Below are 13590 nucleotides of genomic sequence, written 5' to 3'. Positions count from 1 at the left end.
GTTTAAACGGAGATATTGTCTTTTAAAGTTATGGCAGTTTATTGCCTACAAAAACGTTCGGTTTGGACTACAGCGCGCTTCTTCCTGGGTTGATGACAGCATAAACCCTTGCTAGTCTCCGCAGATGTGACTTCTGCCCGTAATGGTAAGGGGCGTGGCGTTTCCGGCAACCTGTGCTTGGCACTTCAGCCAATAAAAATACAGGAAACTACATTTGGCCATCTAACCAATCTAAGACCATTGCGTGTTTTGGAGGGATGGGATTCATAGAAGCAGGAAGCAAACGAGCCGCTCAAAGGACAGTGGAGACAGCGGTGTGGAATAAAGGCCAAATATAAGAAAAATATGCGGCCAGGCGTTCTAAAAACCACGTTCTCTCATTGAAAACAATTGAAAACGCCAGCCAGCAGCATGAAAAAAATGCTTTGCTGGACACACGGCCTAAGACATGTTATACACAAAATAAACACAATAGTACAAATTACATTTGCACAAAACAAAAGGCTGCGAATTTACACGCATTACGGGGTGCTCGCATCATTTTTCTTTGTGTCTGCTTTACATGATCGATAACTTTTATTGATTAAATGTATTATCTGCAATGAATCGATCAGATTAATTGTTAACATCCCTAGTATCCGTAAAAACTTAGGGTTCTTGCTTACACACTAGCACTTTTGGAGTGCACACGGGTTCGATTGACGTCAGAGTTCGTTTGGTTTGGATGATGTGAACACGGTCTCCCGAACTCAGGTCCGCACCCGTGAACCCGAGTCCGCTTAAAGAGGTGCAATGCAATCGTACTAAATTGCAGAAGTGAACCGCTATTAATGGCATACGAGTTGATAAAAATGTGTGTTTTGTGTGTGTTTCACTCATTTACCTGACGAGCATCACTGACGGCAAGCAGAGAGCTGTGGATCTCATCTCTGCTCGTCTTCTGCGTTCTTTAGAGCATTTGCAGTGCATTAGCGGCAGATAGACGTACTGAAGCTTTGGTAACAAAATCAACGGTTCAAAAACAAAAGTGACTGGAGCAACGATATGCATTTCACCGCCTTTACGCTCGCTGTCGGTACCAAGCAACCGGGTAAACAGCTGCTGCTTTGATGACGCAAACGAACCTCGGTTCGGACCCAAATAATATAATATGAACACAGTCCAGCAGGGGCAGGGGGAGGGGGGAGCAATCGAAGTGTGAACGCACCCTCAATGAAATTCAGTGACGTCAAAGCTGGAATGTGATTGGTTATGAATGCACGTTACGCTTTCTCCAATGGTAGAGCCATGGACCCTCGTATCGTCCAATAAGAAGACCATTGATAGATATTTCGGTAAGCTGAAACACAATGCGTTTTAAAAGTGTAATTCTGCAAATTCTCTCTCTCTCTCTCTCCCTCCCTCTCTCCATCTCCCTCTCAAAAAATCCTGAAGTCACTGGTGGGCAATGAATTCAAGGTTAGGCAAGCCCGCGAAGGATCCATCTGTTGTATCCTTCATTTCACAGAAAACTAAAGACACATTTGAAGGAGACTTCGAATTGGGAAAGCCTTCGCCACGGTGGCAATCGCCCTTTGAAAGCACCCTTCGAAGAATGCAGCCTCTGAATTGCTTGCAGTCTCTACTTATGAGCTGGTGAGCTGAATCAGGTGTGCTAGATGAGGGAGACACAAAATATGCAGTGGTCAAGAAGCACTGCTTTAAAGGGGAAATTATGATGAAAAACTAACAAGATCAAACGTTTAAATAACTTGCTGTGATCGAATACAAACGTTGAGCAATCCAGAAACCTGATGCTAGATCTCCTGCTGCCTAGAATGGAAAGCGCAGTGTTGCGACATGAAAGGCGAAGGTTAAGTTTAGTCTCCCAGGAGGACTAGGCCAACATACACAGCAAGATGCACAAACACACACCTACGCCCTGTTAACACTCACAGGCGGCAGAGCGCTAACTGTATGCGAGCGTGTCCCATGGGGCATGTTACAGTGACACTGGAGTACACGCCACTGAGCAAGACAGCTGGGAAATGGCGCCAAAAAGGATCTGTGGTGTGTGTTTTCTCTGTCCTTTCACTCTCTTTTGTGCGTGTGCAAATACAAACACACAAAGACAGTCTATAGCCTCGCACGTGACAGCTGCGTCACAACAATGCAGCATTAGGTCAACAGATCAATACATCTGAACCTTACATTCAATAAGCGTGGCTGTTGAACTAGCTGACGCGGAGCTTTTCTCTACTACACCAGCAAAGATGCAACCACAGAGAGAAAAATAAACAGACAAAGGCCTCAAAAGAGCCACCAAATACACACGCGCACACACACACAGGAAAAGTTGCTTGAGGTGCTGAATAGCAGGGGGACACCTGTCACAAAAGCTGTGAGCCCTGGGTGGGGGTCTCATTTCCCTCCTCCTCCTCTCCACTGGAAGGATTAAATATCCAGACCGTTTGTGCCGGACCAACAGATGTCTGCTTCAAATCTGACACAGCCTGGCCTGCAATCTCAGTACACTAAGCCAACAAAAACCCCATGACCTCACACTCCAGAGCTTTCTTTTCCAATTACCACACTAAACTCACTCTAAAATAAACAGTCTGTCTGAAGTCACCGTGAAACAAAATTGACCATTCTTGTTTTATGCAATATATTACAGTATGTATTAATTACTAATTATCCATGCACATCGTTATTAATTATCAAAATAACTTCCCCTCCCTCTTGCAGCTCTTCTCTTCTCTTCTCAGATGATGCGTTTACTGCCGCGAGGGCGGGATCAACCTGTCACTCACACAAGATCGACCAATAGCAAACCACAACCAGCAAACCAATTCCATACATACATCATCCCTTAAGAGATTTTTATATTATATATATATATATATATATATATATATATATATATATATATATATATATATATATATATATATATATATATATATATATATATCATCTGAAAGCTTTCCATTGATGTATGGGTTGTTTGTTAGGATAGGACACTATTCGTCCGAGATACAACTATTTGAAAATCTGGAATCTGAGGCTGCAAAAAAAATCAAAATATTGAGAAAATCGCCTTTAAAGTTGTCCAAATGAACTCCTTAGCAAGTCATATTACTACAAATAATACATGTTTGATATATTTACGGTAGGAAAAATTTACAAAATATCTTCATGGAACATGATCTTTACTTAATATACTAATGAAGTTTGGCATTTAAAAAATATATATTATTTTGACTCATATTGTTGGCTAATGTACCCGTGGAACTAATTACTGGTTTTGGGGTCCAGTGTCACATACATATTTATATTTCTCTTTATAATTTCTTTAATATTTACAAGTGAACAAAACTAAAAAACTTAGGCGTTTCTCAACAAAACAGTGCAAAGCATGACAAAAATAGACAGTATCGAAGGGGAAAGAACCCACAGGCAAAATAATAATTCAAGAGAAACATATGGCAAATATTCCTCAAAAATTACAATATTAGTAAAGAAAGCAAAGTAAAATAAATGATACTGACCTAGGTTTTGGACATTCATTATGGCAGTACCATATTGTTTTGTTGTTGTTGTTGTTTACCATATCAATTACAATGACTTTTAGTCTATATGGTGCCATGGTAACAATATAGTATACTGACCATGGTAAAATTGTAAACAAGGTGCATGATTATGGCAGTTACTCAGCACCATACATGTATCAAACGACCACAGTATCCTCACCTGACTCGTTCACTTTACCACAGCACTGAAGTACTTCTGGGTTATTTACAAGATTTTGACAACCGAGTTGTTCTCTGTGGTTGTTTTACATATAAAGGCTTTAAAACCATAACACTGACATAAATACAGGACACTATGAGCGCGAGCTGAGGTAAAGAGCTGGTCAGAAGTTTAATTTGACATTGTCGCCTCAAGGCCAAAGTTTTATGAGTCACCCGAGAATAAACTACCTGAATATTCCTACAACTAGACGAAATGTGAGGGGATATGAGGTACTTCTCACCGAAGCGCGACGATAAACTCGTCAGAACCGAGTCCCCGGAGCAACGGAAACGTGCAAAGGCTGCAGAACAAACCGACAAACCGACGAACCGCCGCCCGGCGCTCGCGCAGCGCACGAGCCGCTCCGCGCACGCACTCACTGCCTGACAGCTCAACACTCACGCGCTTTTAACACTCTTTATATTCTCTGCACTTTATAAGTAAATATATTAACATTATTAGAATTTAAGTTCCAATTAAGAGCAAATTAAAAAAATTGCTACCCAGAAATGACCATACGACGTAATCGAAACTGTGCGGTACTCTTAATTTGTTGAAATTGCACTCGTTTACATAAATAAACACAGCTAACTGCAACCTACAGTAAAAATATCAAAACTGGACGGTTTAGTAATTGTTAATGACTCAAACCTAATTCTGAAAGTGAATTATAATCGCCGGTAGCTGAACACATAAACAATAAACGCTGCTGTCAAAACATGAAACATTATGATTATGTCCCCAACACATGACATTCTCCAAGTTCACATATTCTCTACTTCTCCTAAATACGCCATGTCACACCTTACCTTGGATTTCGGGCTGAGATTTGATGAAACGGTCTGTCAAAGTGGGAAACAAACCACTTGTAAATGTATGAGAGTGAAAGCGAAGTAACTGCTCGCGCTGCGCTCACTTCCTGTGCTGCTGAGCTCCGCACACAAGCTTGGCGGTGGCAGTCGGCCGTCGCCTCTGATTGGTCACACCTGTCAGTGACGTCATGCGCCAGCTGGAAGTTGATTGGCTATCCTGAGCGACATGTAAAGCAGGCGTGGCGCTCCACATAAAGGCTGCATGCTATGCGGGGGTAATCAGATGAATAAAGTAATTTAAAAGGCTTTATGGTGATTTTAATTAGTGTATGCAGACAAAAGAAAACAATGGGAGGTTATGCGGTACTGCGCTATTTTGGCGTGGTGCGCCATCTGGTAGTAATCACATGTTGAAGACGTACATATTCATTTGGCATTTAAATATTAAATATTTGTTTTATTTACAAAAAAAAAAAACTATAAAGACATTGTTTAAAACCTCTGTGAGACAATTTCCCTGGTTGGCTGCAAAATTCGACAACATTTTGAAGGTTACTCAATTATTGAAAGAAGCAAAGGGCGATTTCCTGTGGAAAGTTTTGTTCCTAAACCTAAGACATCAAAAGCTTATTAGCATATTGCACATTATTGCACTTGTTACGTCACATAAGGTCCATAACAAAGTGACTGGAAGGAAGGAAGGAGTTGCAGCAACAGCTTTATATCCTTAAAATGTTTATAGTTTCTTAACCGTCTTTAGTGCTTAGATCAAATTAACACGAATCATGTGCCTATATTGATGCCTCCAGTTCACACGTCTATAAAATAATCCTTCAAGGGAGTTCAAGTTCAAAGAAACCTGGGCTAGTTGGCACCTATTACTTGGATTTTTCTCAAGGTAGGTTACAAAGCACTGCAAGATATACACACACTGATCACACAACTTTATGACCACTGTCATGTCGTGTCATTTTGTTAGAAGCAGGAAAATGGGCAAGCGTAAGGATTTCAGTGAGTTTGACAAGGGCCAAATTGTGATGGCTAGACGACTGGGTCAGAGCATCTACAAAAATGCAGTTCTTGTGGGGTGTTCCCAGTCTGCATTGGTCAGTGTCTATCAAAAGTGCTCCAAGGAAGGAACTGTGGTGAACCGATGACAGGTTCATGGGCGGCCAAGGCTCATTGATGCACGTGAGGTCCATTTAAACAGACGAGCTACTGTAGCTCAAATTGCTCAAGAAGTTAATGCTGGTTCTGATAGAAAGGTGTCAGAATATACAGTGCATTGCAGTTTGTTGCATATGGGGCTGCATAACCGCAGACCAGTCAGGGTGCCCATGCTGACCCCTGTCCACCACCAAAATTGCCAAAAGTGGGCACATGAGCATCAGAACTGACTAGAGAGCAATGGAAGAAGGTGGCCTGGTCTGATAAATCACGTTTTTTTTTTTGCATAACATTGATGACCGGTTGCGTTTGCAAGGCTTACCTGGGGAACACATGGCACCAGGATGCACTTCTATGAGAAGAAGGCAAGCCACCGGAGGAGACAGTGTTATGCTTTGGGCAATGTTCTGCTGGGATACCTTCGGTCCTGCCATCCATGTGGATGTTACTTTGACACCACCTAAGAATTGTTATAGACCTATGTATGTACACCTTTTCTTGAAAACGATATTACCTGGAGGCTGTGGCCTCTTTCAGCAGGATAATGAGCCCTGCCACAAAGCAAAAATGCTTCAGGAATGGTTTGAGGAGCACAACAACGGGTTTGAGGTGTTGACTTGGCCTCCAAATTCCCCAGATCTGTGGGATGTGCTGAACAAACAAGTCTGATCCATGGAGGCCCTGACCTTGCAACTTACAGGACTTAAATGATCTGCTGCTAACATCTTGGTGCCATATACCACAGCACAGCTTCAGGGGTCTAGTGGAGTCCATGCCTCGACGGGTCAGGGCTGTTTTGGCAGCAAAAGGGGGACCAACACAATATAATGTTATGCCTGATCGGTGTGTGTATATATGTAGTCAGATATATTATGCCATAAAACATATTTTGCATATAACTATGAAACCTATTAAATTTTAAATCGAAGTGGCAGTTGCTAATTTGAATAAGAAAGAACTGCAAAACAGACTGCAGATTGGAATTTGATAAGGAAAGACGCCATGACAAGCCCACAGCACCCAGGGGCCGCACCTGCTCTTCGCACATCTGCACATCTGTTAGAACAACCACTTGAAATGCATGTCATGACTGCAATATATATACTGTCAGCATATCAATGATAGAAATTGTACTTGCAATAAACTTGAGGAAAAACCCTTTTCACTAATTTTCCCAGTTGATTTTATGACATTCATTCAGATGAATTGCAAGGGCTCTCTGTGAAGTTAATTTGTGACTGGAAAAGCAGCACATAAACAGGGAATCATTAGGCAAAACCTCACGGGACCAGCTAACAGCAGCTCTTCATCTTTCTAACAGGCTGGCCCATAACTCATTGTGGAGAGGATTTCCTGTGAAGACGATCATGACGCCAAAACGCCGATCTTCACAGGGTGTGGAGCATTGATGCAGCTGAGTTTGCTGACAAGCAGTGGTGTTTGAACTTGCAGCAGCAATTTCTGAGAGTGTGACTGGTCGGTTTGGCCTTGAGGTTTGTCTACGTGGGGTTTCCAATAGGCTGTTCTTTAGCTCTGTCAGCAATGTGTCCATGTGTGCATATTGCTTTATCATGTCCGTGTTGTTAAATTTCTAATGCATTGCATTAGAATACATTGCCTTCACTGCACGAGCTGCAGAACTCTTTCCTAGTATGACACTTGTGGTTTAAACATAGAGCCTACACTCTGCAGACCGTTGCATAAACTTGACCTGAAACCATAGAAAAAACTGTCACACCAGTCATAATGCTAAATGTAATAATCTTAATAGAGCAGATCTATTCAGGACATCATAGAGGTCAAAATAGATTCAATTAGTGAAGAAAAAGACATTTTCCAAATGAAAAGTAATATGGATACTGTGTACTGTGTATGGATAATGTTTAAACTGTGTACTTGCTGTTTTAGTGCAAACCTCCAGCTCAGAACACATTAGCACAGTTTTGAGTTATAGCGCCCTCTAACAGTGAAAACTGAAATTAACAATGACAGGTGTGTGTGTGTGTGTGTGTGTGTGTGTGTGTGTGTGTGTGTGTGTGTGTGTGTGTGTGTGTGTGTGTGTGTGTGTGTGTGTGTGTGTGTGTGTGTGTGTGTGCGCGCGCGCCCTTGTATATTACATTGTGGGGACCAAATGTCCCCATAATGATAGTAAAACCTGAGATCATCTACATTGTGGGAACCTGGATGAGTTCCCATCCAGGTTCCCATCCTGGATGAGTGATGATACTGGATGAGTTTTTTGAGAAAGTAAAAATGCAGAATGTTTCCTTTGATGGGTAGGTTTAGGGGCAGGGGAAGGGGCTGTGAAGGGGGATAGAAAATACGGTTTGTACAGTATAAAAACCATTACGTTTATGGAGAGTCCCCACAAAGATAGTGAACCAGACGTGTGTGTGCGTGCATTCGTCCGTGTGTGTGTGTGTGTGTGTGTGTGTGTGTGTGTGTGTGTGTGTGTGTGTGTGTGTGTGTGTGTGTGTGTGTGTGTGTGTGTGTGAGAGGCACACTGCCCCTGTCCCAAATGACACACTTCATTTATTGAGTGACCGAACAACTACCACTATGTCTGGCATATAAAACTATGATTTGACTATCCATAAATAAATTTTAGATAGTTTCAATTGGCGAGTAATAATTATAATTTGACTAGTTAGAATGATAATTAGAGATATCTGCAATTATGAACTTAAAAAATAAATTGCCAGACTTCACCAGCATTTTGGATAATTTCCCCAAATGAGCTTGTGAATTGCAACCCCTCACCCCTCACTTTGCGAAGCACATAGAGAAGCTACGGTGGCTGACACAGGACAAAGATGTCATCGTCAGAGTGAGCAGAGAGTGTTATGGTGCAGTTGGTCCATTTAAGGCCATGACGAATCTTGACGGCGCTTCACTGTCCTAAATTGTTGATAGAAATGGCTCATTCTAAGGTAATAAAAACATAACGGTTCATTATGAAAGGTCTTTATACACCACTGCAAACATAGTTATGTATATTATATTGCATTTCTATCAATAGATCCTCATAAATACTACACACTGCACCTTTATGATATCAGTGTAAAAAGGCATCAGTTGATTTAGCTTAAAAAAGTGAGGAAACCCGTTGCCTTAAAATTATTAAGTAAATAAACTTCATGCTCATAGAAAAATTAGGTTATGTGGAATTGTCAAGTTCACATAACTAAATGTTTTTTATTACGTATAAAGTTTATTTAATCATTTTAAGGCAACGGGTTTCCTTACTTACACAGTTTACTTTCCAAATTACATAAAAAAACTGTAGTTAGTAATTTAAAATATAATATGATTACTTTTTAATTATGTTTAGATTACTTTTGACCTAATTTGTTTATGACTATCACAAACTGCTAGCCTAGAAATCTAGACGCACCCTAGCGGCAGCAAATCTAATCTGTCCGCGAGTGTCGTCTAGCAACTCTCAATACCCTTTTGAGCTGTATTCCTCTCACTCTTGCCGGGCCAATCACATCGTGTATAGAGTCGGTGGGTGGGGCCATAATGACGACGGCCGAGTTGCGTTTGCGTGCTTCTAGTAAACACAGAAACTGGCGAACGGCGGCCTTTCGAATCAGCTTTGACCGCGACTCTGGAAGACTTGGAGTTAAGCTTTTCTCTGAGAAAAGAACAAAGAACGGCACTGAAGTCATTCTTAAAAAGGGAAGATGTGCTCAGAGTTTAGCCGACCGGATACGGCGAATGTTTAATCAGTCAGCGAGCTCCCCTTCATTGTCGTTGCTCCGGTTGGTGTAGCGCTATCCTATCACGTGCAGAGGGAGTTTGAAAGACAGCCGTTTATCCCGCCCCTCGGATTGAGCCCTGCAATGGTGAGTTTCCAGACCAAACATCTTGATGTGGGTCTGGCTTGTCAGGCTAACAAACTGCATCATTTGGAAGCTGACAGACTCAAGATTCATGTTTTGAACTTGACTCGGACGTGACAGTCCTGCCCAGCCAGTTAGAGCAGAAACCTCCATCCACCAACACATCAGCAAAAAGAGTGAAGGAAGGGAATAGTTAACTCCGAAAACACACGCCCTCATGTCATTCCAAATCCCCGAGACTTTGTCTTCTGTGAAACACAAAAGAAGGCATTTTAAAGATACAGTTTCAATAAGGCATCAAGCTTCAAAAATGTATGATAAAGGTTTTCTAAAAGTGCCCTAAACACTACCTGTGAGATTGACTGTGGATTTAATGGCATGTTTATGTAAGAGCTGAAATGCAAGATAAGTAACCTCTGAACCTACATTAAACCAACTCTTAGAAAACGTTATTGTGCAGGTGCAATAACTTTACAGTTCATGCTACTGTTTACCCAGCATGCAGCACCAGAGCAGCGCTGAAGAGAGGAAGTGAGATGAGACGAGACACATCTGTCCAACAGTGCAGAAACAAGCCCTAATCAAGTGCAACGTACTGCCATATAAACAACCCCACCTGTGAACGAATATCCTGAGTCTGAGCTGCATTAAACACATTTAATATAACTTCAGATGCAGCTTCTGCCACATCGGCATAGCAAAGAAAGAAGGATTTATCTGCAAACTAGCCGAACAACCTGTCACGCACATGAGAGCCACCAATAGCAAACCACAATCATCCAGTCATGTCCCGCCCTACATTTGTTCTTGTTCGAGAAGCCGTTTCACTTGAATATAGGTCACAATAGGGACAAAAACACTATTGCAAATATTGACTTTATAGCAAATATTTTTGTTAATCATCTGATGTGCCTAAAGCACGAAAGTGTACTTTGTTTTTTTTGAACGCGTATGCGAGCACATGCACACAGCTGAATGCAAAGTATACTTCTTTTGACTTGTAAGTGAACACAAGCATTCAACGGAATAAAAAAAATAAAAAGTTAAATGCACTTGTCAAGTACGATTTGAGTCATTGCAAATCATCCTTCAAATCATTGTCCGCTGGCTGTCGCGAATGCATCGAGTATACCCTGGCCTTAAGAATTTTGCGCATTACATCAGAAATCCAGGTATCCTGTAGCTCAAGCATGGCGCTAGCAACGCCAAGGTCATGGGTTCGATTCCCAGGGAAAGCAAGAACTTACAATAATGTAAAAAATGTGTACCTTGAATGCAATGTAAGTCGCTTTGGATAAAAGCCTCTGCCAAATGCAGACATGTAAATGTAATGTAAATGTAGAAATAGTTCATTATACAGTGGTGGCCAAAATTATTAGCACACCTGACAGATCTGGAAATATTGCCTTTTTTGCCTCCAAAACATGATTTAATGTCATGAAACATGCAGACTGTTGCTCTGACCGTCATATATCAGATGGAGTGAGTCTGTTGTTAATCCACTTTTAACTTTAATATTTGGTATGTCCACCTTTTGCGGCGATTGCTGCAGCTCATATCTTTGGAATAATATATTTCCTCTGAGAACTTCAACACTAATGTTATCCCACACCTTCTTGGCTTTCCTTTGAATGTACGAAGATCTGTCCAGTTTATTTTCCATCTCGCCCCAAACTCGTGCTCGATGGGGTTGAGGTCCGGACTTTGAGGTGGCCAATCATTTTCAATGTTCCAGCAGATTCTTTCCATTGCAGGTAGATCCGGCTAGGCTTGTCACGATTCTGAAATCTGTTATACTGATGATTAATTGCCTGAAAAATAATTGCAGGTACAGCTGCAGTTTAATTTTTAGGCTTTGTCATACACGTTTTTTTGTGTGCTTCATTCATTAAATAACTGTGATGAATTTTAATCCTTTAGTTATGTTATCATTTTTGCAGCGTAAGATTAAAGTGAGCAGCGTTAAATATTAAATAAATGTATTTTAATGTAAAAATAATTAAATATAATGTAAGTGAGATATTATTCAGCAGCAAAAAGTGCTTGAACAAATAGTGCAGAGTAATTTTATAAAAAGTTTGTTAATACATTTTTGTTGTTGTTCATTCCAGCGGTATGTTATTCCCCCAGATATAACCGCCCAATTGAACAACTCATCTCATCTGGGTACTACGAGTTATCTTGACCGGTATACGTTTATGCTTAACGCTGTTGTTGACTCTCTGGCGCCATCTCGTGGCCGTTACACTAACACTTAACCACCATGGGTTACAATGAAAGACTTCAAGGGTTTATTTTATAACGTTTTAAATATGGATAAATTTTCTTACACAAACGTATCGTTTCGAATCAGAAAGCCTCTATTAACCCATCTGAGCCGTGTGGAGCACGGTATTTGACGGACAGCTGGTGGTTGGATTAACGTTAGCCTGCACTTTTAAAAAATATATATAACTCCGATTTTATTCGTCTGAAACAAGAATGTCATAGGCCTATACACATATGATGACTTGAGGGTGAGTAAATCATAGGCTTGGTTTCATTTTTGTGAACTAACCCTTTCAGCATTCATTTAAACATTTAGCTGGTAAAAACAAATCTTTAGCAATAGATAAAGGCATAAAGCAGTTTGGAACTGTTTTTCTTCGCGGAAGCTTTATGTATGGAAGGATATTGTATGGCACATGAAGAAACTGCAAAAAATGGCAATGCACACAACTACAAACTTGTCACTTTAGTACAGCCACAATTTACCTTGCAGCTTCTAACATTGAGTAAATAAGGTGTTTTAGAATAAATGTAATAATTAAAAATGTTGCTATTATTTTTCTGTATTTGGCTGTTTTCGTATTTTCTACATGTGTTTACAATTTTTCTTTTTTACAAAAGTTTATTAGAAGCCGTATAGCCTGCCCATGGTAATGAGGAGGTTAAACCTGTGACTATGATCTTACAGTTAAATGAAATTGGCCTAGAGTTAAATTCAGTTAAAATGTCATTATAACCTCATGAAAGATCGATATCAGTGGCTTACGTAAATGAGGGTTTAACTCTTGAAAAATATGATTGTTTTTAAAAAGTTTCTCTTTACTGTCAGTTGCATTTCTGTGTGACAAAAGTACAATATTACGTTTGTCATCTGCATTTGCAGTAAATTTGATAAAATCCATCATTATTTGTCCCTGTCTTAGTTTTATTTATTTACTCAAATTTAAGGCCCTAACCCCAGCATGGGGGGGGGGGGCAACAATATATGATAAATACGACAGAACAAATTAGGGTTTTAATAATATTTCAGTGCACAAAACTATGATTATATATGAACAAATTGAATTGATGACATTACAGTATTCTTTAACTGAAATATGGCACTTCAATTGAAGTGCGGCCGGTTCTGCTTCTATTTAATGGTGCACTCAGTGATGATTGTGTTGTTGTGACACCTGGTGGCCTGGATGCAAAATCATGCAAAATCAACCCTTTTCTTTATCAGTCATTTATTCTGCAAGCAAAAGTGTCAATTTTAATTACTGTTCAAATCTTAAATACAAAATGATTAGTGCAGCTACAATATAATCAGCATCTGTGGTTATAGAGGTTTACTCGCTAAGCGCAATGTAAGGCAGTAAAATCAGCATTTGGTGCTTTTCCTTAAAATACTGAACAACAACATTAAAGCCGTGATTAACCCTATCATGAAAATGAGTGCTTTAAATAGCTGTATGCTGTCTTGTAATCATTACATTATTGACATTTCTTATAAACAGGAAACCCTGATATTTATTAAAATCTTAATTATTTTTCTGTGCAAATTGAAATATGATGCTAATTACTATTAAAAAAAAGATTCATTTTACAGTGCAGATTGTTCATCTGAAATTGATCATGTGACTTTCATCCTTGCACAATTTGTATTACAAATGTTAAAAACGTTAAACACAGCTCATGCACACACTGTTTTATACTGATTGCTCTAATGCATTAATGCATTA

General features: G+C 40.1%; 1 protein-coding gene across 2 annotated transcripts in view; it reads right to left on the bottom strand.

The window, feature by feature from the left end:
• tfdp2 (transcription factor Dp-2) overlaps positions 1 to 4712 on the bottom strand; it is a 59804-nt gene extending 55092 nt beyond the window's left edge. The window contains exon 1 of one of the 2 annotated variants that reach the window (XM_067450143.1): positions 4584 to 4712. The gene's annotated coding sequence lies outside the window, so the exon portion shown is untranslated. Of the gene's footprint in view, positions 1 to 4015; positions 4154 to 4583 lie in introns of those variants that run through there. The other variant, XM_067450144.1, reaches the window with a different exon arrangement.
• Positions 4713 to 13590: the final 8878 nt, after the last annotated feature.

The sequence above is a fragment of the Pseudorasbora parva genome, chromosome 8 (genome assembly GCF_024679245.1).
Source record: "Pseudorasbora parva isolate DD20220531a chromosome 8, ASM2467924v1, whole genome shotgun sequence".
NCBI classification, from domain to species: Eukaryota; Metazoa; Chordata; class Actinopteri; order Cypriniformes; family Gobionidae; genus Pseudorasbora; species Pseudorasbora parva.
This window is presented reverse-complemented; position numbering and strand designations above follow the sequence as displayed.